Here is a 27,227-nt window from a genome sequence, read left to right as displayed (position 1 = left end):
CTGTGAAGGGGATGCAGTGGAGGAATCGCATGTCACACTTCACGTGTGTTGAAATCCTCTGTGAAGGGGATGCAGTGGAGGAATCGCATGTCACACTTCACATGTGTGTTGAAATCCTCTGTGAAGGGGATGCAGTGGAGGAATCGCATGTCACACTTCACGTGTGTTGAAATCCTCTGTGAAGGGGATGCAGTGGAGGAATCGCATGTCACACTTCACGTGTGTTGAAATCCTCTGTGAAGTCATTAGTAGTTATTGACTAGATTCTGGGGTTATATGAGGAGGATAACTGTCTGTCTGAGCTTCTGTATGTCATACTGTAAATGGTATACGTATCTGGACTCTACTATCAAATTGTGATGAAACGTTTCATTGCTAATTCGTACTCTATACTGTTCTGGATATACTGTTGATATAGGTCATGGTCATCACCTGCAATGTCATATTGCTGCTCTGATCTGAATGTGCAGCCGTGGCGGGGGGTGCATGTTACTGAGACATATTGCTGCTCTGATCTGAATGTGCAGCCGTGGCGGGGGGTGCATGTTACTGAGACATATTGCTGCTCTGATCTGAATGTGCAGCCGTGGCGGGGGGTGCATGTTACTGAGACATATTGCTGCTCTGATCTGAATGTGCAGCCGTGGCGGGGGGTGCATGTTACTGAGACATATTGCTGCTCTGATCTGAATGTGCAGCTGTGGCGGGGGGTGCATGTTACTGACATACTTGGCATTGCATGCTAACAGAGCCAGTAAAGACAAAAGGTGAAAGCAACACAACACTTTGGAATCAGGAGATAAAACACAGTCACTTAGAGATAGAGAAAGCCAACTGGCAAAAGGGATTCAAACTCAAACATTCGAGCAATAGAATTGAGAATGACTTCAAATGCCATTGTGCCAGTGTATCGTGTGAATGCATTAAATTTAATTTTTTCCCAGGTAAGCACAGTATATGCAATTTGAATCTATATATCAGTGAGTGTGTTGATATTGTGAACATAGTAGCAGCTGTTAGCTTTTAACTGGATTTACATTTTCAAAGTTAAAATAAATACAGTGAAGCAAACCTCAATACAAAACAGGTGCCAATGCATTAACTGAGATATTAGCCAGCATTGCCATTATGTTTTAGAGCCTAATTAAAATATAAATGTTGTTATTTCAATGAACATTTTGGGACAAACCACTGCAAATATTTCATATTACACTTCTAGGAAATGTATTTGCATTGAGCCACGACTGAGGCAGGCTGTGGTTACAGACAGCTCTGTGATGCAAGGGGTGCATCAGCCCATCCTCGTCCCCTAAGCCTGCTATATGAAGTACAGTTTGTGCATTGAGCCATGACTGAGGCAAGCTGTGGTTACAGACAGCTCTGTGATGCAAGGTGTGCATCAGCCCATCCTCGTCCCCTAGGCCTGCTAGATGAAGTACTGTATGTGCATTGAGCCATGACTGAGGCAGGCTGTGGTTAGAGACAGCTCTGTGATGCAAGGGGTGCATCAGCCCATCCTCGTCCCCTAGGCCTGCTATATGAAGTACTGTATGTGCATTGAGCCATGACTGAGGCAGGCTGTGGTTAGAGACAGCTATGTGATGCAAGGTGTGCATCAGCCCATCCTCGTCCCCTAGGCCTGCTAGATGAAGTATGTATGTGCATTGAGCCATGACTGAGGCAGGCTGTGGTTACAGACAGCTCTGTGATGCAAGGGGTGCATCAGCCCATCCTCGTCCCCTAGGCCTGCTATATGAAGTACTGTATGTGCATTGAGCCATGACTGAGGCAGGCTGTGGTTACAGACAGCTCTGTGATGCAAGGTGTGCACCAGCCCGTCCTCGTCCCCTAGGCCTGCTACTGCAAACAGACAGGTTCTATTGCTCTAAGGCACATACTTTTTCATTTCAAACACTTTGTACAACAACAGCAGTAATACATTAAAAAAGAAAATGGGCAGTTGATTCTCATCTAACCAATAGAAAAAGGGGCTACTCCAACTTCATGAACACTGAGACAAAGGCTGCACAAAATGGGACTACAAAGTAACAGAAATAAAATTAAAAAAATAAAAAATTTAAACAAAAATGTAAAATAAATAAATAAACGAAACAAAACCAAACAAAAATAATGATTAGAAACCACAGGTGATAAAATCTTCGATTCCTGTGTAATGTTATGGTCGTTCAGCCCTTTTGTCTCTCTGCTTTTTGATGTGAACAGTGCTGAAGCTGTGGAGCTGCCTGTTTTATGATGGCGGACCGGGGTCTGAATCAGGGCATACTGAAGCACACACAGTCACACAGCGCAGCTTTTCAGCATTGCTTTTGATCCACCGCGTCCAGACACGGTGAAAAAACCGGCAGATCCTCAGCCATTTATTATCCTTGCTGGGTGACCAGAATAACTATCAGGACCGGCCCTTTTTCGGTGTCCTCACAGAGCCCCCTCTGCACTTGTGCCGTCATCCTGGCGTGGGGAGATTGATCGCGATCCAGGCAGCGCGGACCGCATGAACCGCATCCTTTGGGAAGGTAACCCAGCATATCTACTTCATTTAAAAAAAAAAATAAATAAAAAAAAATTTAATTAATTAAAAAGTTAATTGAAAACAACGTCGAAGCGGTTTTAATTTCGGGAAGCGTTTTCCTGGGTTATTTTTCTTGTGTGAATTTTAGTTTGGAAAAAAAAAACCAAAACTTTGGAGTTGTTCAGTACAGTGCTTTTAAAGTTGAAACGCGGGTATGTGCTTAACTAGTGTCAGACGCGGAGAATTATTTCAAAATGAGAATGAAAGCAGTCGCAGTGGTCGAGTTCAGAAAACCACAAAATTAACAGCAGCCATCTTCAGCTGCAGATTTTTTCTTTTTTTCCATTTTTTTAAGACAATTTTTCAATTCTGGAAAATGGGCAATGGTGCATATTGTGGTTCAAATATTGAATAATTATCTGTGCATTCGTTTTTCACTTACAACTGTTATATACTTTAAGTTAATAAAATAATCTTAGTGGAGGATTGCATTAAAAAAAAAGTCATTTTATTTTATTAAAATAGCGCCCTCTGTCGGAGATATCTGAGATTTTTTTTAAATTTATTTTTCTTTTTTAATTCTTATTTGCAAATTATATATATATTTTTTGGTAAAATTGTATTACTTTTATTTTCGTGACGAGAAAGATATATCAATATAGTTGTGCATTTGATGAGCTAAATTATATCTTTTTTTAAAATAGTTTTTCCAAGTTTGTAAACCCAGTGTGATTTATAATTGCATTATACATTGTTTTATGTTGTTTTCATGTATTTAAATAATTTTGTCATGGTAGTCACTGGCAATCTCAGTATGTAATTGTAGCTGGAAGTATTGCCTCTTAACCTTTGTGATTTCAGTGCAGATACAGAATTGCAATTAGAAATCACACTGCAGACTGGTGAATTACTGTACCACACTTTTAGAAATCAGCCAGGATTTGTTGATTTGGCACAGTGTTGTTGTTTGTAATGTACATATTTACAATAGTGGGTGCAATAGAGTGACCAGACAGCACCGATAAAGGACTAGTTGCTCCTGAACAGTACCTCATGTAAATTGGTTGTTGCAAATTATCCAAGCAACTTCTAATTGGTTTATTTTGATAGTGCAGTACTGGGTCGCTCTATGCCACAAAGACTGGGAATGTTACTGGCCTGATTCACAGAGCACATGCAGTATGCACAATCATTACTATTTGGTCTGATTCACAGCACATGCAGTATGCAAAATCACAATCATTATTATTTGGTCTGATTCACAGAGCACATGCAGTATGCACAATCACAATCATTATTATTTGGTCTGATTCACAGAGCACATGCAGTATGCACAATCACAATCATTATTATTTGGTCTGATTCACAGAGCACATGCAGTATGCAAAATCACAATCATTATTATTTGGTCTGATTCACAGAGCACATGCAGTATGCACAATCACAATCATTATTATTTGGTCTGATTCACAGAGCACATGCAGTATGCAAAATCACAATCATTATTATTTGGTCTGATTCACAGAGCACATGCAGTATGCAAAATCACAATCATTATTATTTGATCTGATTCACAGAGCACATGCAGTATGCAAAATCACAATCATTATTATTTGGTCTGATTCACAGAGCACATGCAGTATGCAAAATCACAATCATTATTATTTGGTCTGATTCACAGAGCACATGCAGTATGCAAAATCACAATCATTATTATTTGATCTGATTCACAGAGCACATGCAGTATGCACAATCACAATCATTATTTTATTATTTGATCTGACTCACAGAGCACATGCAGTATGCAAAATCACAATCATTATTTTATTAGTTGATCTGACTCGGAGCACATGCAGTATGCAAAATCACAATCATTATTATTTGGTCTGATTCACAGAGCACATGCAGTATGCAAAATCACAATCATTATTATTTGATCTGACTCACAGAGCACATGCAGTATGCACAATCACAATCATTATTTTATTATTTGATCTGACTCACAGAGCACATGCAGTATGCAAAATCACAATCATTATTATTTGGTCTGATTCACAGAGCACATGCAGTATGCACAATCACAATCATTATTATTTGGTCTGATTCACAGAGCACATGCAGTATGCACAATCACAATCATTATTATTTGGTCTGATTCACAGAGCACATGCAGTATGCACAATCACAATCATTATTATTTGGTCTGATTCACAGAGCACATGCAGTATGCACAATCACAATCAGAATGGTTATTTTATTATTTGGACACAGCAGAGAGTGCGTGAGAAGCTCTTCTCAAGCAGGGCCGTAACCAGAGCTGCCTTACTACCGAGGTCAAACTTGGCTGCCAGTATTTATATACATGTACAGGGTTAGAAACTAACACAATTGTGGTACTAGTCCACCTTTTGAAACTTGCTAGTCGTGATGTGAAGTGCATACGTTGGAATCAACAACAACAGTTGGGGTGCCTAAAAAAAAATATTAGGCTTACATTTAATTTTCCTAAAAAATAAACACTGTTTTTTATATATATATATATATATATATATATATATATATTAAACAAAGGCACCTTGGTAAACAGTCCTATAGATTGCATCTGTTTACTGAGCAGTTATGTACTGCGTGTTAAGGAACTGACACTGACAGCACCAGACGGGATGACGCAGCAAAACAATTCTCTCAGCGTGTCGCCTTGCTGACCACCAAGCTCCACCTGAAACTCACACCGATGACACAAATATGTGTTGCTATTTACAAAAATGCGTTTGTGGAGTTGATGGTTACAGCCTGTGAGTGATTAAATAACTGTGAATTGCTACCTACAATAATGAATGTACTCACGGTCTTCACTAAAGTCTCAATTTAAAGACCGTACGTTTCACTGTAACCCTCAGGATGAAACTGTTAGCTAGGTGGTTAAATATATATATATATATATATATATATATAGATATAGATAGATATATATAGATATAGATAGATATAGATAGATATAGATAGATATATATATAGATATATATATATATATATATAGATATATAGATATATATATATATAGATATATAGATATATATATACATACACAGTACTGTGCAAAAGTTTTAGGCAGGTGTGAAAAAATGCTGTAAAGTAAGAATGCTTTCAAAAATAGACATGTTAATAGTTTAAATTTATCAGTTAACAAAATGCAAAGTGAGTGAACAGAAGAAAAATCTACATCAAATCAATATTTGGTGAGACCACCCTTTGCCTTCAAAACAGCATTAATTCTTCTAGGTACACTTGCACACAGTTTTTGAAGGAACTCGGCAGGTAGGTTGGCCCAAACATCTTGAAGAACTAACCACAGTTCTTCTGCGGATTTAGGCAGCCTCAGTTGCTTCTTTCTCTTCATGTAATCCCAGACAGACTCGATGATGTTGAGATCAAGGCTCTGTGGGGGCCATACCATCACTTCCAGGACTCCTTGTTCTTCTTTACGCTAAAGATAGTTCTTAATGACTTTCTCTGTATGTTTGGGGTCGTTGTCATGCTGCAGAATAAATTTGGGGCCAATCAGATGCCTCCCTGATGGTATTGCATGATGGATAAGTATCTGCCTGTACTTCTCAGCATTAAGGAGACCATTAATTCTGACCAAATCCCCAACTCCATTTGCAGAAATGCAGCCCCAAACTTGCAAGGAACCTCCACCATGCTTCACTGTTGCCTGCAGACACTCATTCGTGTACCACTCTCCAGCCCTTCGGCGAACAAACTGCCTTCTGCTACAGCCAAATATTTCAAATTTTGACTCATCAGTCCAGTGCACCTGCTGCCATTTTTCTGCACCCCAGTTCCTGTGTTTTCGTGCATAGTTGAGTCGCTTGGCCTTGTTTCCACGTCGGAGGTATGGCTTTTTGGCCGCAAGTCTTCCATGAAGGCCACTTCTGACCAGACTTCTCCGAACAGTAGATGGGTGTACCAGGGTCCCACTGTTTTCTGCCAATTCTGAGCTGATGGCACTGCTGGACATCTTCCGATTGCGAAGGGAAGTAAGCATGATGTGTCTTTCATCTGCTGCAGTAAGTTTCCTTGGCCGACCACTGCGTCTACGGTCCTCAACGTTGCCCGTTTCTTTGTGCTTCTTCAAAAGAGCTTGGACAGCACAGCACATCTGGAAACCCCTGTCTGCCTTAAGATTTCTGCCTGGGAGAGACCTTGCTGATGCAGTATAACTACCTTGTGTCTTGTTGCTGTGCTCAGTCTTGCCATGGTGTATGACTTTTGACAGTAAACTGTCTTCAGCAACCTCACCTTGTTAGCTGAGTTTGGCTGTTCCTCACCCAGTTTTATTCCTCCTACACAGCTGTTTCTGTTTCAGTTAATTATTGTGTTTCAACCTACATATTGAATTGATGATCATTAGCACCTGTTTGGTATAATTGTTTAATCATACACCTGACTATATGCCTACAAAATCCCTGACTTTGTGCAAGTGTACCTAGAAGAATTGATGCTGTTTTGAAGGCAAAGGGTGGTCACACCAAATATGGATTTGATTTAGATTTTTCTTCTGTCACTCACTTTGCATTTAGTTAATTGATAAATATAATCTATTAACATGTCTATTTTTGAAAGCATTCTTACTTTACAGCATTTTTTCACACCTGCCTAAAACTTTTGCACAGTACTGTATATTTTTAATTCGCAGTGGGAGAAAACCGCTTCAGCAAGTACAGTAGAATCTACCAGAACTGACGGACGCTGAAACTACTACTAGGCTGGATACTAATGAGAGAATAAAAAATACAAAAGAAAAGCAAGGGAAGCACAGACCTTTTCAAGAAAGCTGGGGGGCTTTGTACAAATGTACTTGAATGTCCGGTTTGTCAGCTGCCAGTGAATGTTTTGCTATTAAAATGGTACTATAGTACTGTATTGGAATAAGAAAAGGATATTTTCAAAATGTAACTTCAGCTTCCAATCGCTTAAAATATGCTGACGATAATGTAAACAACACCAAGCTACAGACAGCGAGTCCCAAGCTTTAAACGTGTTACTGTTGTTTATAGGTAAGAACGCACCTTTATTATGAATACATTGTGTTATGTGTTGAGCAACATATTATGTTAATGATCATTATGGTAATTGTTTGTTTATTAGTTTTAAAATGTTTAGTAAAACATGGCCTGTTTTTTTGATCTAGTCCTCATCGGATTTAATTTGCCTTGGATGAGCGGGAGTTTCTAACTGCATATACAGTACAGTAATCCGTCACGTATCAGACTGCGGTGGGACCAGAGTAAGGGCGGTAATGTAAAAAGTTGGATAAATGAATCCTGTTTTAAATACCATTGTACCTAGATTTAAAAAAGTTATTGTGTCTGTGATAGTCTGAGAAATAGAATTCCATAACGAGAGGCATAGTAACTGAAAGCCCTGGTACTATAAGAAAACACTGTCTGGTGGCACCGCACTACAGAGAAAAAATAATAAAGAAATAAACAAGTAGACGTGATCCAGGAAATTAAACAGATTGTGAAACACACAATCCATAAGATTGTTTATTAGATTTTTGAATGGTGTTTACACATCCTAAGACATTACTTGGCTGTTAACTTGCTGATCCACTGCTTTAGTTTTGTATGGTACTCTAAAAATGTACAATAGCTAAACCAGGAACATTTAAGAATTGTAGAGTTTCCCAGTGACAATCCCAGTGTTCCTGAGACTCCTGGGAACCCTGGAGCGTCAGCATTCTGTCTATTTACACCACAGAAGAACATCCCTCGCAGCCGTATTCTCAAATTCCCTTACTCCTTGAATTAAAAAGTGTGTTTCATGTGTGGATAGATGTTACGCTGAAGGCTCTTTTTACGCTGTGAATATGAAGTCCTTACAAACGACTGCGTTGGCATGACAAGGGACTGCTGTAAAATGACCAGCCCTTACCTAACAAATGTGCACTTTAATTCACTTTTATTTAGAACGCTTACTGTTTTATGTATTCTGATTGGTCCAAATCAATACGTGTACTACGTGTGCGTTTTTGACCCAGATGGCCTTCCATACTCACCCCAACGCAGCTGTGTTACCTGCGTGATTAAAAAAAGAAAACTCAGATGAGCGTCCTGGGGACACAGACAACCTTCAACTTCCATACCCGCCCCAACGCAGCTGTGTTACCTGCGTGATTAAAAAAAAGAAAACACAGACGAGCGAAAACAACTTGTAAGTATTGTGAACATTTCTAAACTACTAACATATTTTTGCAGATTTTAAAGGCGTTCTACTTTTTTTTCTGAGATGGCATTGTTACGCACGGTAGAAATCCATGTGTTTTTTGAAAGGGTCGTGATCTTTGCTCTTAAGTTTTTTTGTGTTTTTTTTGACCATCTAAATATATGGTAATAAATATTGGCTTGAGTTTAAGGCAGGTCAGGAACTGTTTTAGCGAATTTCATTTTTTGTAAACTCTCAGTAGGTTATACAGTATCAGTGATTTATTTATTTTTTGTTCTGAAAGTAGTTTGGGACAAACATCTGAACGAACATTTCTTTGCATTTATTCAAAGGCCAGGAATGACACAATTGATAGAAATTAGAAAAATGTATTGCAGTGTGTTTTGTCTTGTACTGATTTACCCACTTGCCATTTGTGTGACACAGTTTCTAAATTAGCAACTGGAAAAATAGCTTTGTCGGTGTGGGATTTCTATATACAGTCGCAGGCAAAAGTATTGGCCCCCTACGCTTACTATACCACAATGCAAGGCAACAGATTAAGGACGTGCATGTAGTAAACTTCAACCACTTTTTAACCCCTCCTCTGCTGAGGCCCTAGTGACGCCCTGTGCTACAGGCATTTTGTTATTGTGTGACTCGCCTGTTTTACATCAAAATTAATATATGATGCTTTTTAGATACCTCTGGCAAACTATATATATGTATTTTTTTTGCCAGACTCTGAAGTTTCTATTGGTTTTTGTGGTTTGCTTGGTCATGTGACCACAAAATACAGCTATTTTTGTAAACAAAATGCTACTTTTTCATAAAATGCATTACACCGGCATCACATTTAGTCCCTAAAATGCTAATGTTTGGTGTACGAATGTAGACACGTTTAAGCTGCTGGATGTGCCTGTGTCTTTGTGGAAATCTTTTCATTGGTTTGGGGGGTTTACATGCTCTAGACAGACACCAGGCAGCTTTGACTTTTCCACTTTGAAATATGCAGCCCACTGTCCGTAGCACCCCCCCTAATTTCATGTGCCCAGTACGGCGCTAAAGAATGAGAGATCCTGGCATAAGTATACATTTTTTAAAACTGCACAAAATAAGGATTTTAGAAATGGGTAACATGACCTTGCATGTCAATGGTGTGTTACCCATAATCCTTCTACAATTTGAGGTAATGCCACTGTATATAGCAAAAGTCAATTGTTTTTCCTTATAGTTGGACTTGTGAATCGGACAACTTTTGTTCCACTGTTAAAAGGACAGTGGTTTTGAATTGCCTTGAGTGGCCCGAATTCAAAAATACCAATTTTTTCAGGTGTTTACAGGCCCTAGACTGAGATTATGCCACTTTGACCTTTCCCATTTGAAAAACGCAGTCCATAGTTCATAGTACTCACCCTAATTTCAAGTGGCATAATCCTTTTGGAGCCCAAGGTAATGTTGCTACATGACATAAAAACAATTGACTGAGGTTTATTTAGTCTTTCCAGTACTCATGTATTGTGTGGTATTTTTCACTCCTCCAGAGGCCTTGCTGAGAGGGACAGCGGGGGCAGTGGTACTGCGTAACCCTCCGCTTGCCCTTGCGGAAGACATACGGCACCTTTTTTGTGGCATGACTTTTTTCTCGGACTGTGGCAGTATCCGTTTAAAATGTCATTCACTAAGTCTTGCTACTGTTTCCACTCTTTCATTCTCTGGTATTTGTTGTGCATAAATCAAGAGACTTGAGTTTAGAGGTCTGAAAGTCCAGAAAAGTGAGCCGATTCTCTGGAGCCCTACTGTACACTACATGGCTGTTGTACAAAGAAATCTGAACCATGTACATGCCAAGTTTTTTGTACCATGCCATGGTCTTCCTAGCAGCATTGTACGGCTCCATCACCTAGTCCGTCTTATCCACGCCTCTCATGTTTTTATTGTAGTCCACACTTTGGCTTGTTTGTGTGTGTGACCGTACCTCGCACAGGAACTGCTATTGTTGCCTTATCGTGGATGGTGGTGAGGAGGTACACATCTTTTTTTTTTTTATCTGTATATTTCATTGCCAGCAGTTCCTCACAGCACTGGTTTCGCCATGCCTCTGTTTCTTGGCTACCGATTGACGAGGAAATCCCTTCCTGTATTGTCTAATTGTGCCACAAGCCATTGTTTGGGGAGTGTAAAAGACCCTAAACAGAGGGATTCCTGTGTAGAAATGATCTACGTACAAGTGGTAGCCCAGGTTTAGGAGGGGAAAAACCATATCCCACACAATTCTCTCAGTGGTGTGGAAGCATGGGAAGCAGCCAGATGGCTCAATCTGAGAGTCCTTCCCTGTGTACACTCTGAACCGATGAGTGTACCCAGTGGAGCACTCACAGAGTTTGTACAGTTTAATCGCATAACAGGCAAGTTTCATGGGAATATACTTTTTAAAAATGAGCCTCCCCTTGAACAGAAGGAGGGACTCATCTGCTGATATAGTTTGGCCAGGTGTATACGTTTCTTCAAATTTATTCTGTAGATGATTGAGAAGTGGTCGTAATTTGAAAAGCCTGTCACATTGGGGATGGTCCCTCGGGAGAGCCTTAGAATTATCATTGTAATGTAGAAATGTTTTAATTAATTGGAATCCGGCCTTGGCTCATTGCCGAAGGGAAAATTGGGCAAGCATGGGTTGGGTTGGTGGACCAATATAAATCTAATCTAGGTTTATCCCCCAGTCCCATCAGAAGGGATAAACCCCAGAACTTTTTCATTTCTATTACATTAGTGGGGACCCACTTGCGCACCCTAGAACGTGGCCCCAGCTTGTCTGCATGTTGTGCCATGTATTGTTGGGCATACAAATTGGTTTGGGTAACCAAATACTCAAAAAGGTCATCAGTGATGAACAACTGGAAAAAGTTAATTGAGTAAATGCAGTTGTGTTCACCCTGGTACCAGGTGTCCCAGAAAAAGGAGGATTTTGTGGCTAGATGTTGTTAGGGGGAGCCCAGTAGCAGAGTGGATGAAATCTACCACCCCTTGGTTCAGGCCCACATACTGTACCCCTTTCTGGTAGGGGATCAGGCTCAGTGTTCATCGGCTCCTCTTCCTCACCACTGCTGGATTCCTCACTGGAGGAAGAGACACTTGACACATACTCACTACCAGAGTCATCGGGCACAAAATCACCCTCTGAGTCAGACTCCATTAGGAGGTCAGCATCAGCCTCTGCCCTGAGCTACTGCCTTGCCATCTTACTGACCAAAATAAAACCTCCATTGCCCAGTACAAAAAAATTATAAATAAAAAAAATGATACCTTGTACAAATGAAATGTGTGTTGTGACAGGATAATTCAATAAAAAAACAAATACATTTTAAAGCCAAGTCATTTATCACAATTTCAATAAATATAATGTATAATTTTCAAAGGAGCAAATGAAAAATAAAATCAATCCAATAACTGTAACAAATCGTTTTTGGGATGTAGGGAAAGGATTTTTTTTTTTTTAGATCTATAAAGTATAAATCGAAAAACCACCCCCCAAAAAACCCTAACAATTACTGTGAAATCCTAGAGAGAAATGGGGAGAGGTGAAAAAACATAGAACCTAATAAATAAATAAATAAATCAATACTTTAAAATTAATGAAAAAAGAAAAAAGAAAGAAGTCAAAATGCAGAACAGGAAAAAATATACAATGAGATAATAAAATCAGTCAGTTATAAAAGTTCTTTTGGCAAGTCACGGTACAATTATTAAAAAAAAAAAAAAAAAAAAAAAAGCCATAATAAAATGATATCCGATACAATGATGTGTGTTGTGAAGGGAGAGGAGCAAAAGAGAAATAAATTCAAACCAACAACTCCAATCAAATCATTTTTAGGATATGGGGAAAGGAGAGGGGGGGGGGGGGAAGCATTTGTAGTATAAATTGAAAAACCACCCCCCCAAAAAAAAACAAATCATTGTCAAATCGTAGAGAGAAATGGGGACAGATGAAGAAATATATATCCTAAAAAATAAATTTAGAAATCAAATGAACAGGAAACAAATCAGATGAAATATACAATGATTATTTTTATTATCATTATTATTTATTTCTTAGACGCCCTTATCCAGGGCGACTTACAGTCGTAAACAAATACATTTCAAGAATCACAGTACAAGTAATAATACAATGATGAATAAATGTTTTTTGGGGGACGGTAGAAAAATTAAATTAGATCTAATATAAAATCATAAAGCAAGAAAGATGAATACTGGGATTACAAAAATAATTCAGTAGTCGAAAAAATATGTAAAATAGATCAATCCTATGCGCAAACTCACTAGCCTTACAGTTTCTATCCAACCAACTAATCCGGACACAACAAAACTGAGATACAAGGTTTCACACACACTAACTATATACAAAAAACACGTGGTTCCTAATGTTTATTTTTACCCTCTGATCGCTGAGTTTACACCACTGGACAGAAAAAAAAAAGGTTGCAACTAGTACCTACCACACACTCGAGACATTACAATGGTGTCATGTGGTCAGAGTCAGGAGCAGGATGTATCTTCCTCTACCATCAACAAAACAAGATGTAGACAAAGAGTCAGGTGAAACTTCAAAGCTGATTTCATGAAGCACAGCTCTATAAAACAGCTACTAATCAAAGGTAAACCTTTTCTATTATCAATCCTCATTGAAAAGAAAACAAAAGTTACACACAGATTGTTTTAAATTCATTCGGGATGTTTCACAGTACAAGCCAAAGAGAGCCACCGCTTGCGTTCAAACAGGCTGTAAATTACATTTAACACCTGCGTCACATCAAATACATTTTATCCGTGTAACATAATGAAATTTAAAGCCATCGACTTAATATGTTGTGTAATAACTCCTGGATGAGCGACCCAGAGTGAAAAATGGCAATTTTTTTTAAACATGTTTTTAATAATAATAATAATAATAATATCTTTATTTTTATATAGTGCCTTTTGTAGTCGATCACCATCACAAAGCACTTTACAGAGGTAGGCTGTGAACTGTGCGTTTATATGTATAGTCTCTTACAATAGGACACTGATTTAGCATCTCATCCGCAGGAGCACAAGGAGGTTAAGTGACTTGCTCAGGGTCACACAGTGAGTCAGTCAGTGGCAGAGGTGGGATTTGAACCGGTGACCTTCTGGTTTCAAGTCCTGGACTTTAACCACTGGACCACACTGCCTAATCATGACGTACCAGGCACAGGGAAAGCACTTTTTATGATGTGCCAGCTATGTCCATAGCACAGAAGAGGTTCATGGAACAAAAAGCAAATACACAATTCCTACTAATTTAACAAATAATCTTTATAAAAAAACAAACTTCATTTAAAGTTTGACACCCCTGCCTTAGTCGTGTGTCCTTCTTTAGTTACAGCTTTCAGACATTTTTTATCATTCTTAGCAGTGTGTTATATCTTGTTTATGATCATTCTTAGCAGTGTGTTATATCTTGTTTATGATCATTCTTGGCACTGTGTTATATCTTGTTTATGATCATTCTTAGCAGTGTGTTATATCTTGTTTATGATCATTCTTAACCAGTACGTTACATCTTGTTTATGATCATTCTTAACCAGTATGTTATATCTTGTTTATGATCATTCTTAACCAGTGTGATATATCTTGTTTATGATCATTCTTAGCAGTGTGTTATATCTTGTTGGTGAAATCTATGCACACTCTGCCTTGTGTATTTCATTCAGCTCAGACAGATTGGATACACGGTGCTTGGCTACAGGTTTTTTCAGATCAGCATTTCTATTAGGGCTGCACGGATAAGATTTTCTATTAGGGGTGCACCGATAAGATTTTCTTGGCCGATACCGAGAGCCGATGGTTCTCTACCCATATCGGCCGATACCGATAATAAATACAATACAATCAAACTACTAGTTGTTGTACTTGTTGTATTTATGACAAAACAAACTGGTATTGTTTACTTGTTGCATTTACTTCAAAAAATAAATACAAAGAGTAACGTAGTATTATGTTGTGTGCTTGCAAGCAATGTCAACTACAACAACGTTCGTTAAATTCTTATTTTAAGCATACACTGCTTAAAAATGCAGCCCAACTTAAATTGTTCACTTAATCAAAAAAAAAATGTCCTGAAAATATCCGGTTAAAATTCAGTCAAACTTAAATTTGTTACTAAACAAGACAGCACAGTAATCAAGTCCAGCTTCAAAATGCTGCCTGATACACCCGCAGCCAATGCAGATTAAGATAAACAAACAGAGCAAGATAAACAAAAAATACAAAAGTTAATTCCCACTTAACGTTTAGAGAGCCCACAACTTCTTGGAAGTTCGGGAGATTGTTGTTGTTGTTGTTGCTGCTATAGCCTTTAAAAAGTGCTTTACAGCGAAACTCTTCCAAAGAGAGTATTATCTTTTCCGAGATTTGGCTGTGGATGAGTCAATGATATCTTTCCGTGGACGACTCTTTGTTCGGCAGTTCATTCCAAACAAACGTCACCTTTTTGGATCAAGTGAGCTACGGAGGAGGAGCTGAGGTGAAGCCAAGCTGCCAAAGAGTAGACGCGGTACTCTAGCACCCCATTCCTGCTTTCACGACTGGAAACTTGCCAATCGACACCAAACTGAAATATTTATAGGACTCCAAATTGCAATGGGTCTAGTGGTAAAGCCACGTATTTCTCATTACTGGAGTACTAATGTTCAGTTAGTTACCTGGACACTGAATTTTTCGAAAGTGTTTGTCCAGAAAACGCTACGAGATTAAGTTCTGTTCTGCATTTCGCTAACAACAGCCTGAGAACTGAGAGGTCTTGACCCCCTGTTTAAAGTCCGCCACCTTCTGGATAAATTAATTGAAAATTTCCAAAGAGAGTATTATCTTTTCCGAGATTTGGCTGTGGATGAGTCAATGATATCTTTCCGTGGACGACTTTTTGTTCGGCAGTTCATTCCAAACAAACGTCACCTTTTTGGAATTAAAAATGTTGTCCTCGCTGACTCGCACACAAACTACACTTCTGCATGGGAAGTGTACACTGGAGGAGCATATTCCTATGATAAAGATGTGGGGATTGGTTACAGTGTAGTCATGGTGCTGCTGAACACAGCAGAACTTCTAGGAAAGGGCCATGTAGTGTACACTGACAACTTTTACACCTCCCCTGCTCTCTGAGACGCTGCACAAAAAAAAAAACACCGGCGCTTGTGGCACTGTCAGGAAATAGAAAAGGCATGCCACAGGAATTCAAAAATAATAAAATGAAGCCGGGAGATCCCCCATTGTTTTTGGAGAAAGGGCCTCTTTTAGCTTTCAAAGATGCAGGAACAGATACTTTGCTTTGTACCGTGCACGACACATCGGTGATTTCAAAGAGAATCCGCAGCAAGGGGCCAGAAGGGTTTCGAGTAGCGTCGAGGATACATGGGAGGTGTAGACAGAGCTGACCAACTCTGCTCTTATTACAGCTTTCAGCACCGCTCTGTCAAATGGTACATCACCATGCAAAGGAGGTAGCGCTAGTGAATGCGTTCATCATTTTTAAGAAAAGCACAAACGCAAATACGACGGCTGCTGAGTTCAGAGAGAGGATTGTGCGGAGGCTCCTGAACAGAGTTACAGCAAGAAACGCAGTACTAGCCCCAGTGATGGAAAAGCCAGGAGTGCCTGCTAGACTGTAAGGGAACGTTTCCTGGGACAGCATGAAAAATCAAAGTGTGACAGTAAAGTCTGCTCTGACAGAAAGAGAGGATGTTCAGATCAAGGACCTAAAAAGTCATGGAGAAAGCAGAACCTGCTCAGATCAACCAGCGCTATGCCCAAGCCCCTTGCTTTGAACTTTACCACACAAAGTTAATCTACAAACAGTGACAAGTAAGTTTACACCGAAACGTCAGCCAAATTATTAATTAATAAGAAGAATAAGAATTTCCAAACGCTAAACATTAACGTTTATAAAAATGTTTATTCCTACACTGAAGTAGTTAATACTAAAGAAATAAAACATCAATATTAAATACAAAGATTTGCTTAATGAGTAAACATTAACATGCATAAAATGTTATTTTATTACTTCAGATATTTCTATAATATTTAAGGTAATAAGCAGAAGCAACATTTTTTAATGCATTTATATGAGGAAAACCTGACATTTGCAATTCATACATAAATTCTAGTTGCATATGTAGCAACACTGATCTGATTATAAAATACTTATAGGTGCAAGTTTAGTGACAATGTGCAATATTTCGGTAATGTGTTCCGAACCTTCGAAGGTCAGAATGTACCCTTCGTTGCAGCCCTACAGTATAGCCATCAGGCATGTGGTGGAGTGTCCCGCCCCTATATATTTATTATTATTTGTATTTTTGTTTGCGGCGCAGTTCAAAGCGCTGCATATTTGTTGTTTTTGTATTTTAAAAACCATGTGAGGATGCGTGGTTGATCAGCTACTGATTATTTAACTAGCTGACAGTCACGCATCCTTACTAAACGCGTGCAGACTGTGGCCGAGGGGTAATGAGGTAATTAACAGCTAGTTAACCCCTCGGCCAGAATATAAGAACCTGCAGCTGTCCGTGCTGCAAGGAGAGTGTACAGAGGAGAGTACTGGGAGCAGAGAGAGTGAGGAGAGAGAAAACAGTTAAGAACAATTGCTATATTTAAATATACTTGTTTCTGTTTATTTGTTTGGCCAACGCGCCTTTTTGTTTTGTGTTTTGTTTGTTTAAATCTTTTGGTTTATTTAGTTAATAAAACGCTGAGCGCCGTTGCTTTGGTTCTGTTACTTCCTGGTCCGTGACGTCACCACACCTCACCACTGCAAGCCATCCTGCCACAGGCAACACAAACTATGAATACGGTTTTAGCTCGAAGTGGGTCAAAATGGCCAGGCGGTCTTAAGGTTTTGTCGCAGTCTTTCCTGAAGGTGTGGGTTTGAGTCCCAAATAAACAACGAAAAAAACATTCAAAACAACTAGAACTCATTTCACAATTCAGAGTGAAAGGTTCAGCCACCTGACATCATGTCAGTAAAACGAGTCAGAGGCTTAGTTCCAGGGTCTGAAAGTCTGCATCGGAGCGTCTCTGTCGCATTAAGCCATGCGCTGTGTACTTCATGCAGTCGCAGCATTCATGTTTCTGAAAAGGAATTGATAAGCCTTTTACAAATTCTACATTACACTCTTAATACTTAGATTTAATACCCCCCCCCCCCCCCCAAACAAAGATTTTCGATTTGCACAGCAGTATCACTGAGATCCTGGACTGGCAGCCCAGAAATAAGAGGTACATTTATAAAGCCTTGTGCTATGAAGGGAAGTCTGTTCCTTTTGTTTAATGAAACCATTAATCCTAGTTTAGAATATGTACTGCTTCGTATCTGTGTGCAGTGCAATGTTAATTTCATCGAGAATTTAATCTCGCAGCGTACAAGAGCTTAGCTGCAGCCCTCAGGCTGCCCTGAATTTCTAATTTTGGAGGGTTCTGATAGGGTTTATATTCTTATAATTCAAGCCTGCTTTTCAATAGCCGCAGTTATTACATTTTAATTGGTGCATTAACGCATTGATTTTTTTTTTTTTTTTTTTTTTTTAATGGAATTCTTCGGTTGGCAGAGACATTTTCAAGTCGATTGTATACTGTTCAATGTCAGGTTGATTTACTTTATGTATAAAAAGCGAAGGATTTCTTGTGCTTGTTTTTGAGGCTCTCTGTGTGTTACGTTTTATTATGTTTTACTGCAGATGTTTCTGGGTTTGAAGGGCTCCAAGTGAAAATGCAAAAGCAGAATGACATTTTCAATGTACTGAATTTTGTACTGCAGTCATTGTGAGGGCATCATATAAAGTCTTGATTTGTACAGTAGGTTCGGGTGTCAAACTTAATGAGCCATTCTATCTGTGCACATAAACGTGGGAGTACGTGCAGTTGATAAAGCTGAGTGCTCTGCAGGCTGCTAAGCAATGTTTTTCTTTTATACACGACCTGCTTCACTCCCCTATTGGCCCACCTGCTGTAATACTGGAGCAGTAAGTGACACAGATAAGGACAGCGATGCATTGCAGTGCATGGTACGCAGGCATGAGTCAAGAGATGAAGTGATGAATACAGTTTAATGTTCCAGATGCAGTAGCTGTCCCTGTAGTGTTTGCTTCCTGTGTGTTTACAGGATGCCATTTTGTGCAGCAGTATACTGTGCATTGTCTTACAGTGCATCAAGGTTAGGTCAATATTATTATTATTATTATTATTATTATTATTATTATTATTATTATTATGGGCAACTTACGGAGACTATGGTGTATGAACTATGCATCAGCTGCAGAGTCACTTGCAACAACGTCTCACCCGAAAGACTGAGCAAAAGGAGGTTAAGTGACTCGCTCAAGGTCACACAGTGAGTCAGTGAGTGAGCTGGGATTTGAACCGGGGACCTGCTGGTTACAAGCCCTTTTCTTTAACCACCGGAGCACACAGCCTCCTCCTAGATACAACTTCAGACTTTACTTCCTTCACTACCTTTCTTACACCTTTTATGATGGCATTAACTCCAATTTCCAGCTTTGTTGGGGAGGTGTACAGCTCTGGCCAAATGTTTTGCATCACCTAGAATTGTAGGATTGAGACCAAAAAAAAACAACTATACAAACATAATTTAGATCTTTTATTTAACGTCATGTAGCCTAATCAAAGCAACTCCAAAATGAAATCGCAAGAGTCGACCGGAAACCATAATAGTAGTACAAGTTAGATTTCAAAATGTCAGATTTTTCAATTTGTCAGTTTTTCGTTAAGTATATGGAAAACTACAAAGCGGTATGTAATTCCATATGCTAAGGTAAGATTATTCAACAGGGTTCATTCGACGTTATGAAGCAAAATGTGTTCATTCTATAGAGTGATGGAAAGCTTGTGGCCGTACTGTAGCTGTATGTTAATGTGCTAACAATACTTTAGGGCAGTGGTTCCCAACCTTGTCTCTGCTTCGGCACACCTTGATACCTTTTAATAATTTTTTGAGGCACACTACCATATTGTCTCCTAATGAACTTGCCCCCTGATCACCTCGGTTTAAGCTGTTTACCAACCTTACTATTCCTCTAACATCATTAACTTTATTAGAACATAAGAAAGTTTACAAACGAGAGGAGGCCATTCAGCCCATCTCGCTCGTTTGGTTGTTAGTATCTTATTGATCCCAGAATCTCATCAAGCAGCTTCTTGAAGGATCCCAGGGTGTCAGCTTCAACAACATTACTGGGGAGTTGGTTCCAGACCCTCACAATTCTCTGTTTAAAAAAGTGCCTCCTATTTTCTGTTCTGAGTGGCCCTTTTATCTAATCTCCATTTGTGACCCCTGGTCCTTGTTTCTTTTTTCAGGTCAAGAAAGTCCCCTGGGTCGACATTGTCTATACCTTTTAGGATTTTGAATGGTTTTATCAGATCGCCGCATAGTCTTCTTTGTTCAAGACTGAATAGATTCAATTCTTTTAGCCTGTCTGCATACGACATGCCTTTTAAACCCGGGATAATTCTGGTTGCTCTTCTTTGCACTCTTTCTAGAGCAGCAATATCCTTTTTGTAACGAGGTGACCAGAACTGAACACAATATTCTAGGTGAGGTCTTACTAATGCATTGTAGTTTTAACATTACTTCCCTTGATTTAAATTCAACACTTCTCACAATATATCCGAGCATCTTGTTAGCCTTTTTTATAGCTTCCCCACATTGTCTAGATGAAGACATTTCTGAGTCAACATAAACTCCTAGGTCTTTTTCAATTTCAGTATCTCCCATATGATATTTGTAATGCATATTTTTATTGCCTGTGTGCAGTAACTTACACTTTTCTCTATTAAATGACATTTCCCACGTGTCTGTGCAGTTCTGAATGCTGTCTAGATCATTTTGAATGACCTTTGCTGCTGCAACAGTGTTTGCCACTCTTCCTATTTTTGTGTCGTCTGCAAATTTAACAAGTTTGCTTACTACACCAGAATCTAAATCATTAATGTAGATTAGGAATAGTACAGGACCTAATACTGATCCCTGTGGTACACCACTGGTTACCTCACTCCTTTTTGAGGTTTCTTCTCTAATCAGTACTTTCTGTTTTCTACATGTTAACCACTCCCTAATCCATGTGCATGCATTTCCTTGAATCCCTACTGCGTTCAGTTTGAGAATTAATCTTTTATGCGGGACTTTGTCAGAAGCTTTCTGGAAATCTAAATAAACCATGTCGTATGCTTTGCAATTATCCATTGTCAATATTTCATCCTCAAAAAAGTCAAGTAGGTTAGTTAGACATGATCTCCCTTTCCTAAAACCATGCTGACTGTCTCCCAGGATATTGTTACCATATAGGTAATTTTCCATTTTAGATCTTATTATAGTTTCCATAAGTTTACATATAATAGAAGTCAGGCTTATTGGTCTGTAGTTACCTGGTTCGGTTTTGTCTCCCTTTTTGTGGATCGGTATTACGTTTGCAATCTTCCAGTCTGTCGGTACAACCCCTGTGTCAAGAGACTGTTGCATGATCTTGGTTAGCGGTTTGTAAATAACTTCTTTCATTTCTTTGAGTACTATTGGGAGGATCTCATCCGGCCCAGGGGATTTGTTTATTTTAAGAGCTCCTAGTCCCTTTAACACTTCTGCCTCTGTTATGCTAAAGTTATTTAAAACTGGATAGGAATAGGTCGACATGTGGGGCATGATGTCTGTGTCCTCCTTTGTAAAAACCTGTGAAAAGTAATAATTTAATGTATTTGCTATTTTTTTTTCTTCGTCTATGATTTTGCCATTTGTGTCTCTTAGACATTTAACCTCCTCTTTGAATGTTCTCTTGCTGTTATGATATTGGAAAAACATTTTGGAATTGGTTTTAGCCCCCTTAGCAATAATGATTTCTATCTCTCTTGGCCTTTCTAACTTCCTTTTTGACTTGTTTGCAGTCCCAAGTACTCTCTGTGTACTTTGTTTTTGGTCCCTTTTAAACGCTCTGTAAAGTGCCTTTTTTCGCTGAATATTTTTTTTAATTGATCTATTAAACCATTTTGGCCATTTTGTTTTAGATTTAGATTGGTCTACTTCTGGGATGTAATTGTTTTGCGCCTTTAGTACTACATTTTTAAGAAATCCTTTTTCTGTGGATGTTTTCTCTATTTTACTCCAATCTACTTCTGTTAGTCTCTGTTTCATACCTTCATAGTTTGCTTTTCTAAAATTGTAAACCTTAGCTTTAGTCATTACTCCTTGGGGTTTTAAAAAACACTTCAAATTAGACCATGTTGTGGTCTGAGTTTGCCAATGGCTCTCTGACCTCTGTTTTAGTTATTCTGTCCTTGTTATTTGAAAAGACTAAATCAAGGCATGCCTCCCCTCTAGTCGGTGCCTTGACAAATTGCGTTAGGAAGCAGTCATTTGTCATTTCCACCATTTCAGTTTTGTCCGTCGTGCTCCCCACCGGGTTCTCCCATTTTATATGGGGGAAGTTGAAATTCCCCATTAGTATGGCTTCTCCTTTTCTACACGCATTTCTAATGTCATTGTATAACAGATTATTTTGCTCAGCGTCTGAATTTGGCGGTCTATAGCATGCTCCTATTATGCCCTTTGAATTTTTGTCCATTATTCTGACCCATATTGATTCAGCGTTGTTTTCTTTGTCCAGATTTAACACCTGGGCTTCAAGACTATTTCTTATGTATAGAGCTACCCCTCCACCTCTTCTGTCCTGCACGTCTTTCCTATACAGTGTGTACCCACTAATATTATATTAGTCTCCATCACTCTCTTTTTTTATTTTGATACTATCGCCGTCAACATACACTACATTAGCAAAGAGTTGCGCATGGCCACTGATATCTGTCCGTTCATCAAGCTGCAATGCAAGTTTTCCGCTTGATTTTCATTTCTCACCTGACATGCCATCAATGCAGTGACTTACTGTGTTATCTGAAAGGGGAACTCATTTTGCTCATTTCACTGTATTCCACCAGTGTGTGATCCGTCCGTACCTCTCATTTCACTGCACTCCACCAGTGTGCGATCCGTCCGTACCTCTCATTTCACTGTATTCCACCAGGTGATATTTTTCCAGAGGGGCCTTCATGTTTATGGTATTTCAATGGTAGCAGTATTTGCATTTGCCAGTTTTACAAATCATGTATTTATTTCTTGCAGCCGATCATCCAAAATCCAAAATAACGGCAGTAGATACTTTTGTTACCTGGAGGTGTAGCGATGGTTCACTCAGGAGAACTGGAAACTTCAGCCACATCCGCCACATTGGAGCTGAAATGAACCCACTTCGGATAATGCCCACAACGACGAATACACAGAGGGCGAGCACTTACAAAGCATTTTCAAAACTGATTAGCTGGCAGACAGGATGGGACCAGCAAATCAGATGCTAGTTAACACTTAAGCATGAAAAGAAGAACACGCCCACTGCTTGTCTTTGGCAGAAATATTGTAAATAGCAAGGCAAGGAGTTTGGTGCAGTTTCGTTGGTAAACTTAAATAATGTTGTGAACTATGCACGCTACAAAAATGTAGTTATTTAATGGATTATCCAGCATGTATCTCGATGTATATAGAAATGGAATCGATTGAAAAATTGATTTTAGATTTTAATATTGGCAGTCCTATAACTCATCGTCAAACTTCAATTGAAATGGTTTATTCAGTCTTTTGAAATGTGACTTGTAATCGCGAGAGTGTCTTGAGGCACACTGATCGGTTTACTCAGCCTTTCCAGAACAGCCGTCATATCATTGCCCACGAGCACCTCATCGCTACAAAATGGCATGTAAACAAATGTTTCTCTTAATACAAAAAGGGAAATTGTTCAAGCTCCTGAAAAAAACCTGAATCGGACACAAGTCACCGAGCAATTTGGTGTTTTCCGTTCTGGTGAACTGCTTCACCATTCTGTTAGATAATGCGCATGTCTTGAATATTGCTCCTGTATATATATTCACAATTAATCTAGAGCTGCTGCTGCATTTTGTAACGTGTGTAGGGGTGCTGTGTTAATTTAGTTTGACAGTTAGTTTATTAACGTTGGTTTGTCTGTTACTTTATTATTATAGTTTATTAACATACACTTGCCTATTGCTTTTCTCTTACTTATTCTATTCATTTCATGTGTTGATGCACGTGCGTCATGACATTCATTTTGTGTCTGGTGGTCAACTCCGTCTTTAAAGAACACTTCGGCTAAGAGAACACTTCGCTTGATTCCCGAGGGGTGTTCTCTTAGCCGGAGACTACTGTATAGACACCAGATATGTAATTTTCTGGCACAGTTCATGATATTTGACTTTTGGTTGAGGAAAGCGATCCTCTAGTGTGTGTGTGTGTGTGTGTGTGTGTGTGCATTCCAGCTCTACCAGAGTGTTGAAGGCAATGGAGTGCCAGCAGCTCCAGTTATTTTTCTCTGTGTATTTTTAAAACTTTTCTTGGGACTATCAAGTTCCTTTCTGATGTAATGTGGTTTGCAGTATCAGTGTATGTCATGAGTAGGGGTCTACTTAATATCGCGGAGAATTTACATATTTTTCGTGGGTAGGTTATGCAGTAAAATTAGGATTTCGCAGATATGTTTAAACATTAAATAAACCTAAGTAGGTAATATTTCAGAGCACTATAAAAGCCTAAAAATAATGGCGTTTCCTTACTAAACACAGTGCTGTCATGTGTTAAAGGCAAGCATGCAACATCCCCCAGCAGGTTCTGCAGACATTCTCTGTCTTTGTATTGTGAAGACTTGTCCATACATTGAGACTGCATGTTCTGCATCCACTGAATTGCTTGGAAGTGTAAAGCAACGCTTTGCCAAGTTATACAGATGTGGAAATCGATTAGAAACAGTCCCAACACTTGGTTACCCTCAAGGGCATCTGTCATTCTTTAAAAAAGGCCATTATGCAGCATGTTCATTGTCATGTTTGTCCCATCCAGGAATGTATTTTATTAGAACTGAGTCAAAAGAAAGAAAGCGTGCCTATTCCGGTTTAAAATTCGAACTGCGTTTTAAAAAGCAAGCAGCAGGCTGTTTTGAAGTGAGGTGGTTGTGCTAGATCGTACCTGTAGTACTGATTTAACTTGGCTACAACCGACAGGAATACTTTTTCTCTGCGCTGACTTTCAAGTTTGTTTTCTGAAAGCTGTTTGTTTTACATTCTGTTCAGCAGCCTCTGTAGTAGCCTTTCGTTTAATGTGTGATTCTGAAGCTAAATAGCGATAGATTGTATTTTCTTCAGTCGCCTTACAAGATGTGCAATACATTTTACCTCCATCTGCATGTAAAGTTTCTTTGGGAAATTTCTTGACACGATCCTCAGCCAAAATATACTTTGCTGCTTTTGCTTTGTTGTCTATTTTTGGTATTTTACCTCCAATGCTGAAAACTAGATTTTAGCAACCTAAATTAACATAACAGTGCAACACTGACTTTGTCCCACCTCCTGCTGTACATTTACAGGTCACAGAAAAGCCAGTACAGACGCACTGATAGGCGATTTTAAAACATCGTTGTCATGTGAACAGTACACAAGAAAGTTAACAGCTTTGGAGTATTTTTCTTGTTAAATGGTACTGGTCTAAGGATGTGTTTTTTTTTTTTTTTTTTTTTGCGTGTCGGTACAGGCTCACATACAGGATCGGCACATTGATTACAACCTGCTTAGACAGTCGTGCACAACCCTGATCTCAATCGCAATGCCTTACTCAATTATTCCTTTTCATTTGCAATAGAGTAACTCTGTGAACTGTGCCGGGTGCTGCCTGCTCTTTTAACCCTTGAAGGACCGAGCGTTTTTCAGTGAGCTGCTCCCCCAGGACTAGTGTTTTTTTGGCTGTAGTTGAGCCTCCTATAAAAATTCATTAGAAATCAAACAGTAGCATCTTGGACCATTCTGGGGAACATTATAAAGTGCTTTTTTAGCATTTTATATTATGTATTCCACTTGCTGTTTTTAAAGAGATAGATGTATACAAACTTGTTGTTCTATGACCTGAGGGACTACACAATACCTCCTGAAAGGTGTTGAAAAATATTGATGTTTGGACAAAATAATAATATTTTTTATTTGATATAGCACCCGTCACACCAAGGTGTGTCTCTGGGTGCTGCACAATATAGAAAAACAAAATCAGGAACATATTATTATTATTATAATAATAATAATAATAATAATAATAATAATAATAATAATAATAATAATAATAATAATAATAATAAAACAAAATAAACAGTCAATTGAAAAATACTTTCAAAACAGGTACGATACAAATAAAAAACAATTCCTAAGATCATAAAAACAAGACTTAAAAAAACAAGTCCACAGGATCCCTGTAAAAAAAGCTGTGTGTCTTAAGAGTGGATTTGAAATTCAACACTGATGTGGAGTCTCGAATTACAAGGCATTGTTTCACCTGAGTGATTTTGTGATTTTATTTTATATATTTATTTGTACACATTTTTAGCTGACTTTTTGCCTTTCTATCTTATAAAATTCATCAAAAAATCAGTTTTTAGTAATAGAGACTTGAAATGGTATTTTGGTTCAGGACACTAGAGAATATTATCTAATTTTTATATTTAGAAACTATAAAAAATACTTTTACTGATTTTTCCACTGCAGTAAGTAAAAAAAAAAATATATATATATATATATTTGTTTATTTAGCAGATGTCTTTATCCAAGGCAACTTACAGGGACTAGGGTGTGTGAACTATGCATCAGCTGCAGAGTCACTTACAATTACATCTCACCCGAAAGACGGAGCACAAGGAGGTTAAGTGACTTGCTCAGGGTCACACAATGAGTCAGTGGCTGAGGTGGGATTTGAACCAGGGACCTCCTGGTTACAAGCCCTTTTCTTTAACCACTAGACCACACAGCCTCCACACCATTCTCCACTACTGTAAAAACTAATATAAAAACACAAAAGCTGGTATTTTTGTAAATGTTCCCAGTGTTTTAGATGCTACTGCTTCATTTGGTAGGCTATCCTGTGCATTTATAACTCTGTGTAAAAACGTGCTTTCTGGTTTTAACTTACTTTCTCAACTTCCGTTTATGCTGTCTTGTTGTTCTCTCTGTGTTTAGATTTGAAGTAGTGTCCTGGGTTAACTTTATCCAGACCGTTTACAATTTTAAAGACTTCAATCAAATCACTCTTTCCTTTTCTTTTTTCTAGGCTGAAGAGCTTCCATTATTTTAACCTGTCCTCACAGGTTTCACAGGTTCACATTCAGTTGTGGGATCAGCCTCGTTGCCCTTCTCTGTACTTCTTCAGTGCAATGATGTCTTCTTTTGTAGTTAGGTGACCAAAACTGCACACCGTATTGTAGGTGGGGTTTGAGTAGGGCATTGTATAATCTTTAGGGCTGTGTTCAAAGGTTCATTCACTAGCCAGGAATGCGAAGGTTTGTCAGGTGGCATTCACGCACTGTCAGATGTT

General features: G+C 38.8%; 1 protein-coding gene across 4 annotated transcripts in view; it reads left to right on the top strand.

The window, feature by feature from the left end:
* The first annotated feature begins 2,174 nt into the window (after window positions 1-2,174).
* LOC117422329 (zinc finger protein 618) overlaps window positions 2,175-27,227 on the top strand; it is a 49,549-nt gene continuing 24,496 nt past the window's right edge. For 2 of the 4 annotated variants that reach the window (XM_034037214.3, XM_034037213.3), the window contains exon 1: window positions 2,176-2,534. The gene's annotated coding sequence lies outside the window, so the exon portion shown is untranslated. Of the gene's footprint in view, window positions 2,535-7,724; window positions 7,830-8,567; window positions 8,750-27,227 lie in introns of those variants that run through there. The other 2 variants (XM_058987192.1, XM_058987193.1) reach the window with 2 other exon arrangements.

Source organism: Acipenser ruthenus, chromosome 15 (assembly GCF_902713425.1).
Source record: "Acipenser ruthenus chromosome 15, fAciRut3.2 maternal haplotype, whole genome shotgun sequence".
In the NCBI taxonomy this organism is placed as follows: Eukaryota; Metazoa; Chordata; class Actinopteri; order Acipenseriformes; family Acipenseridae; genus Acipenser; species Acipenser ruthenus.
Note: the sequence above shows the minus strand (reverse complement) of the source record. Positions and strands in the feature narration are given on the sequence as shown.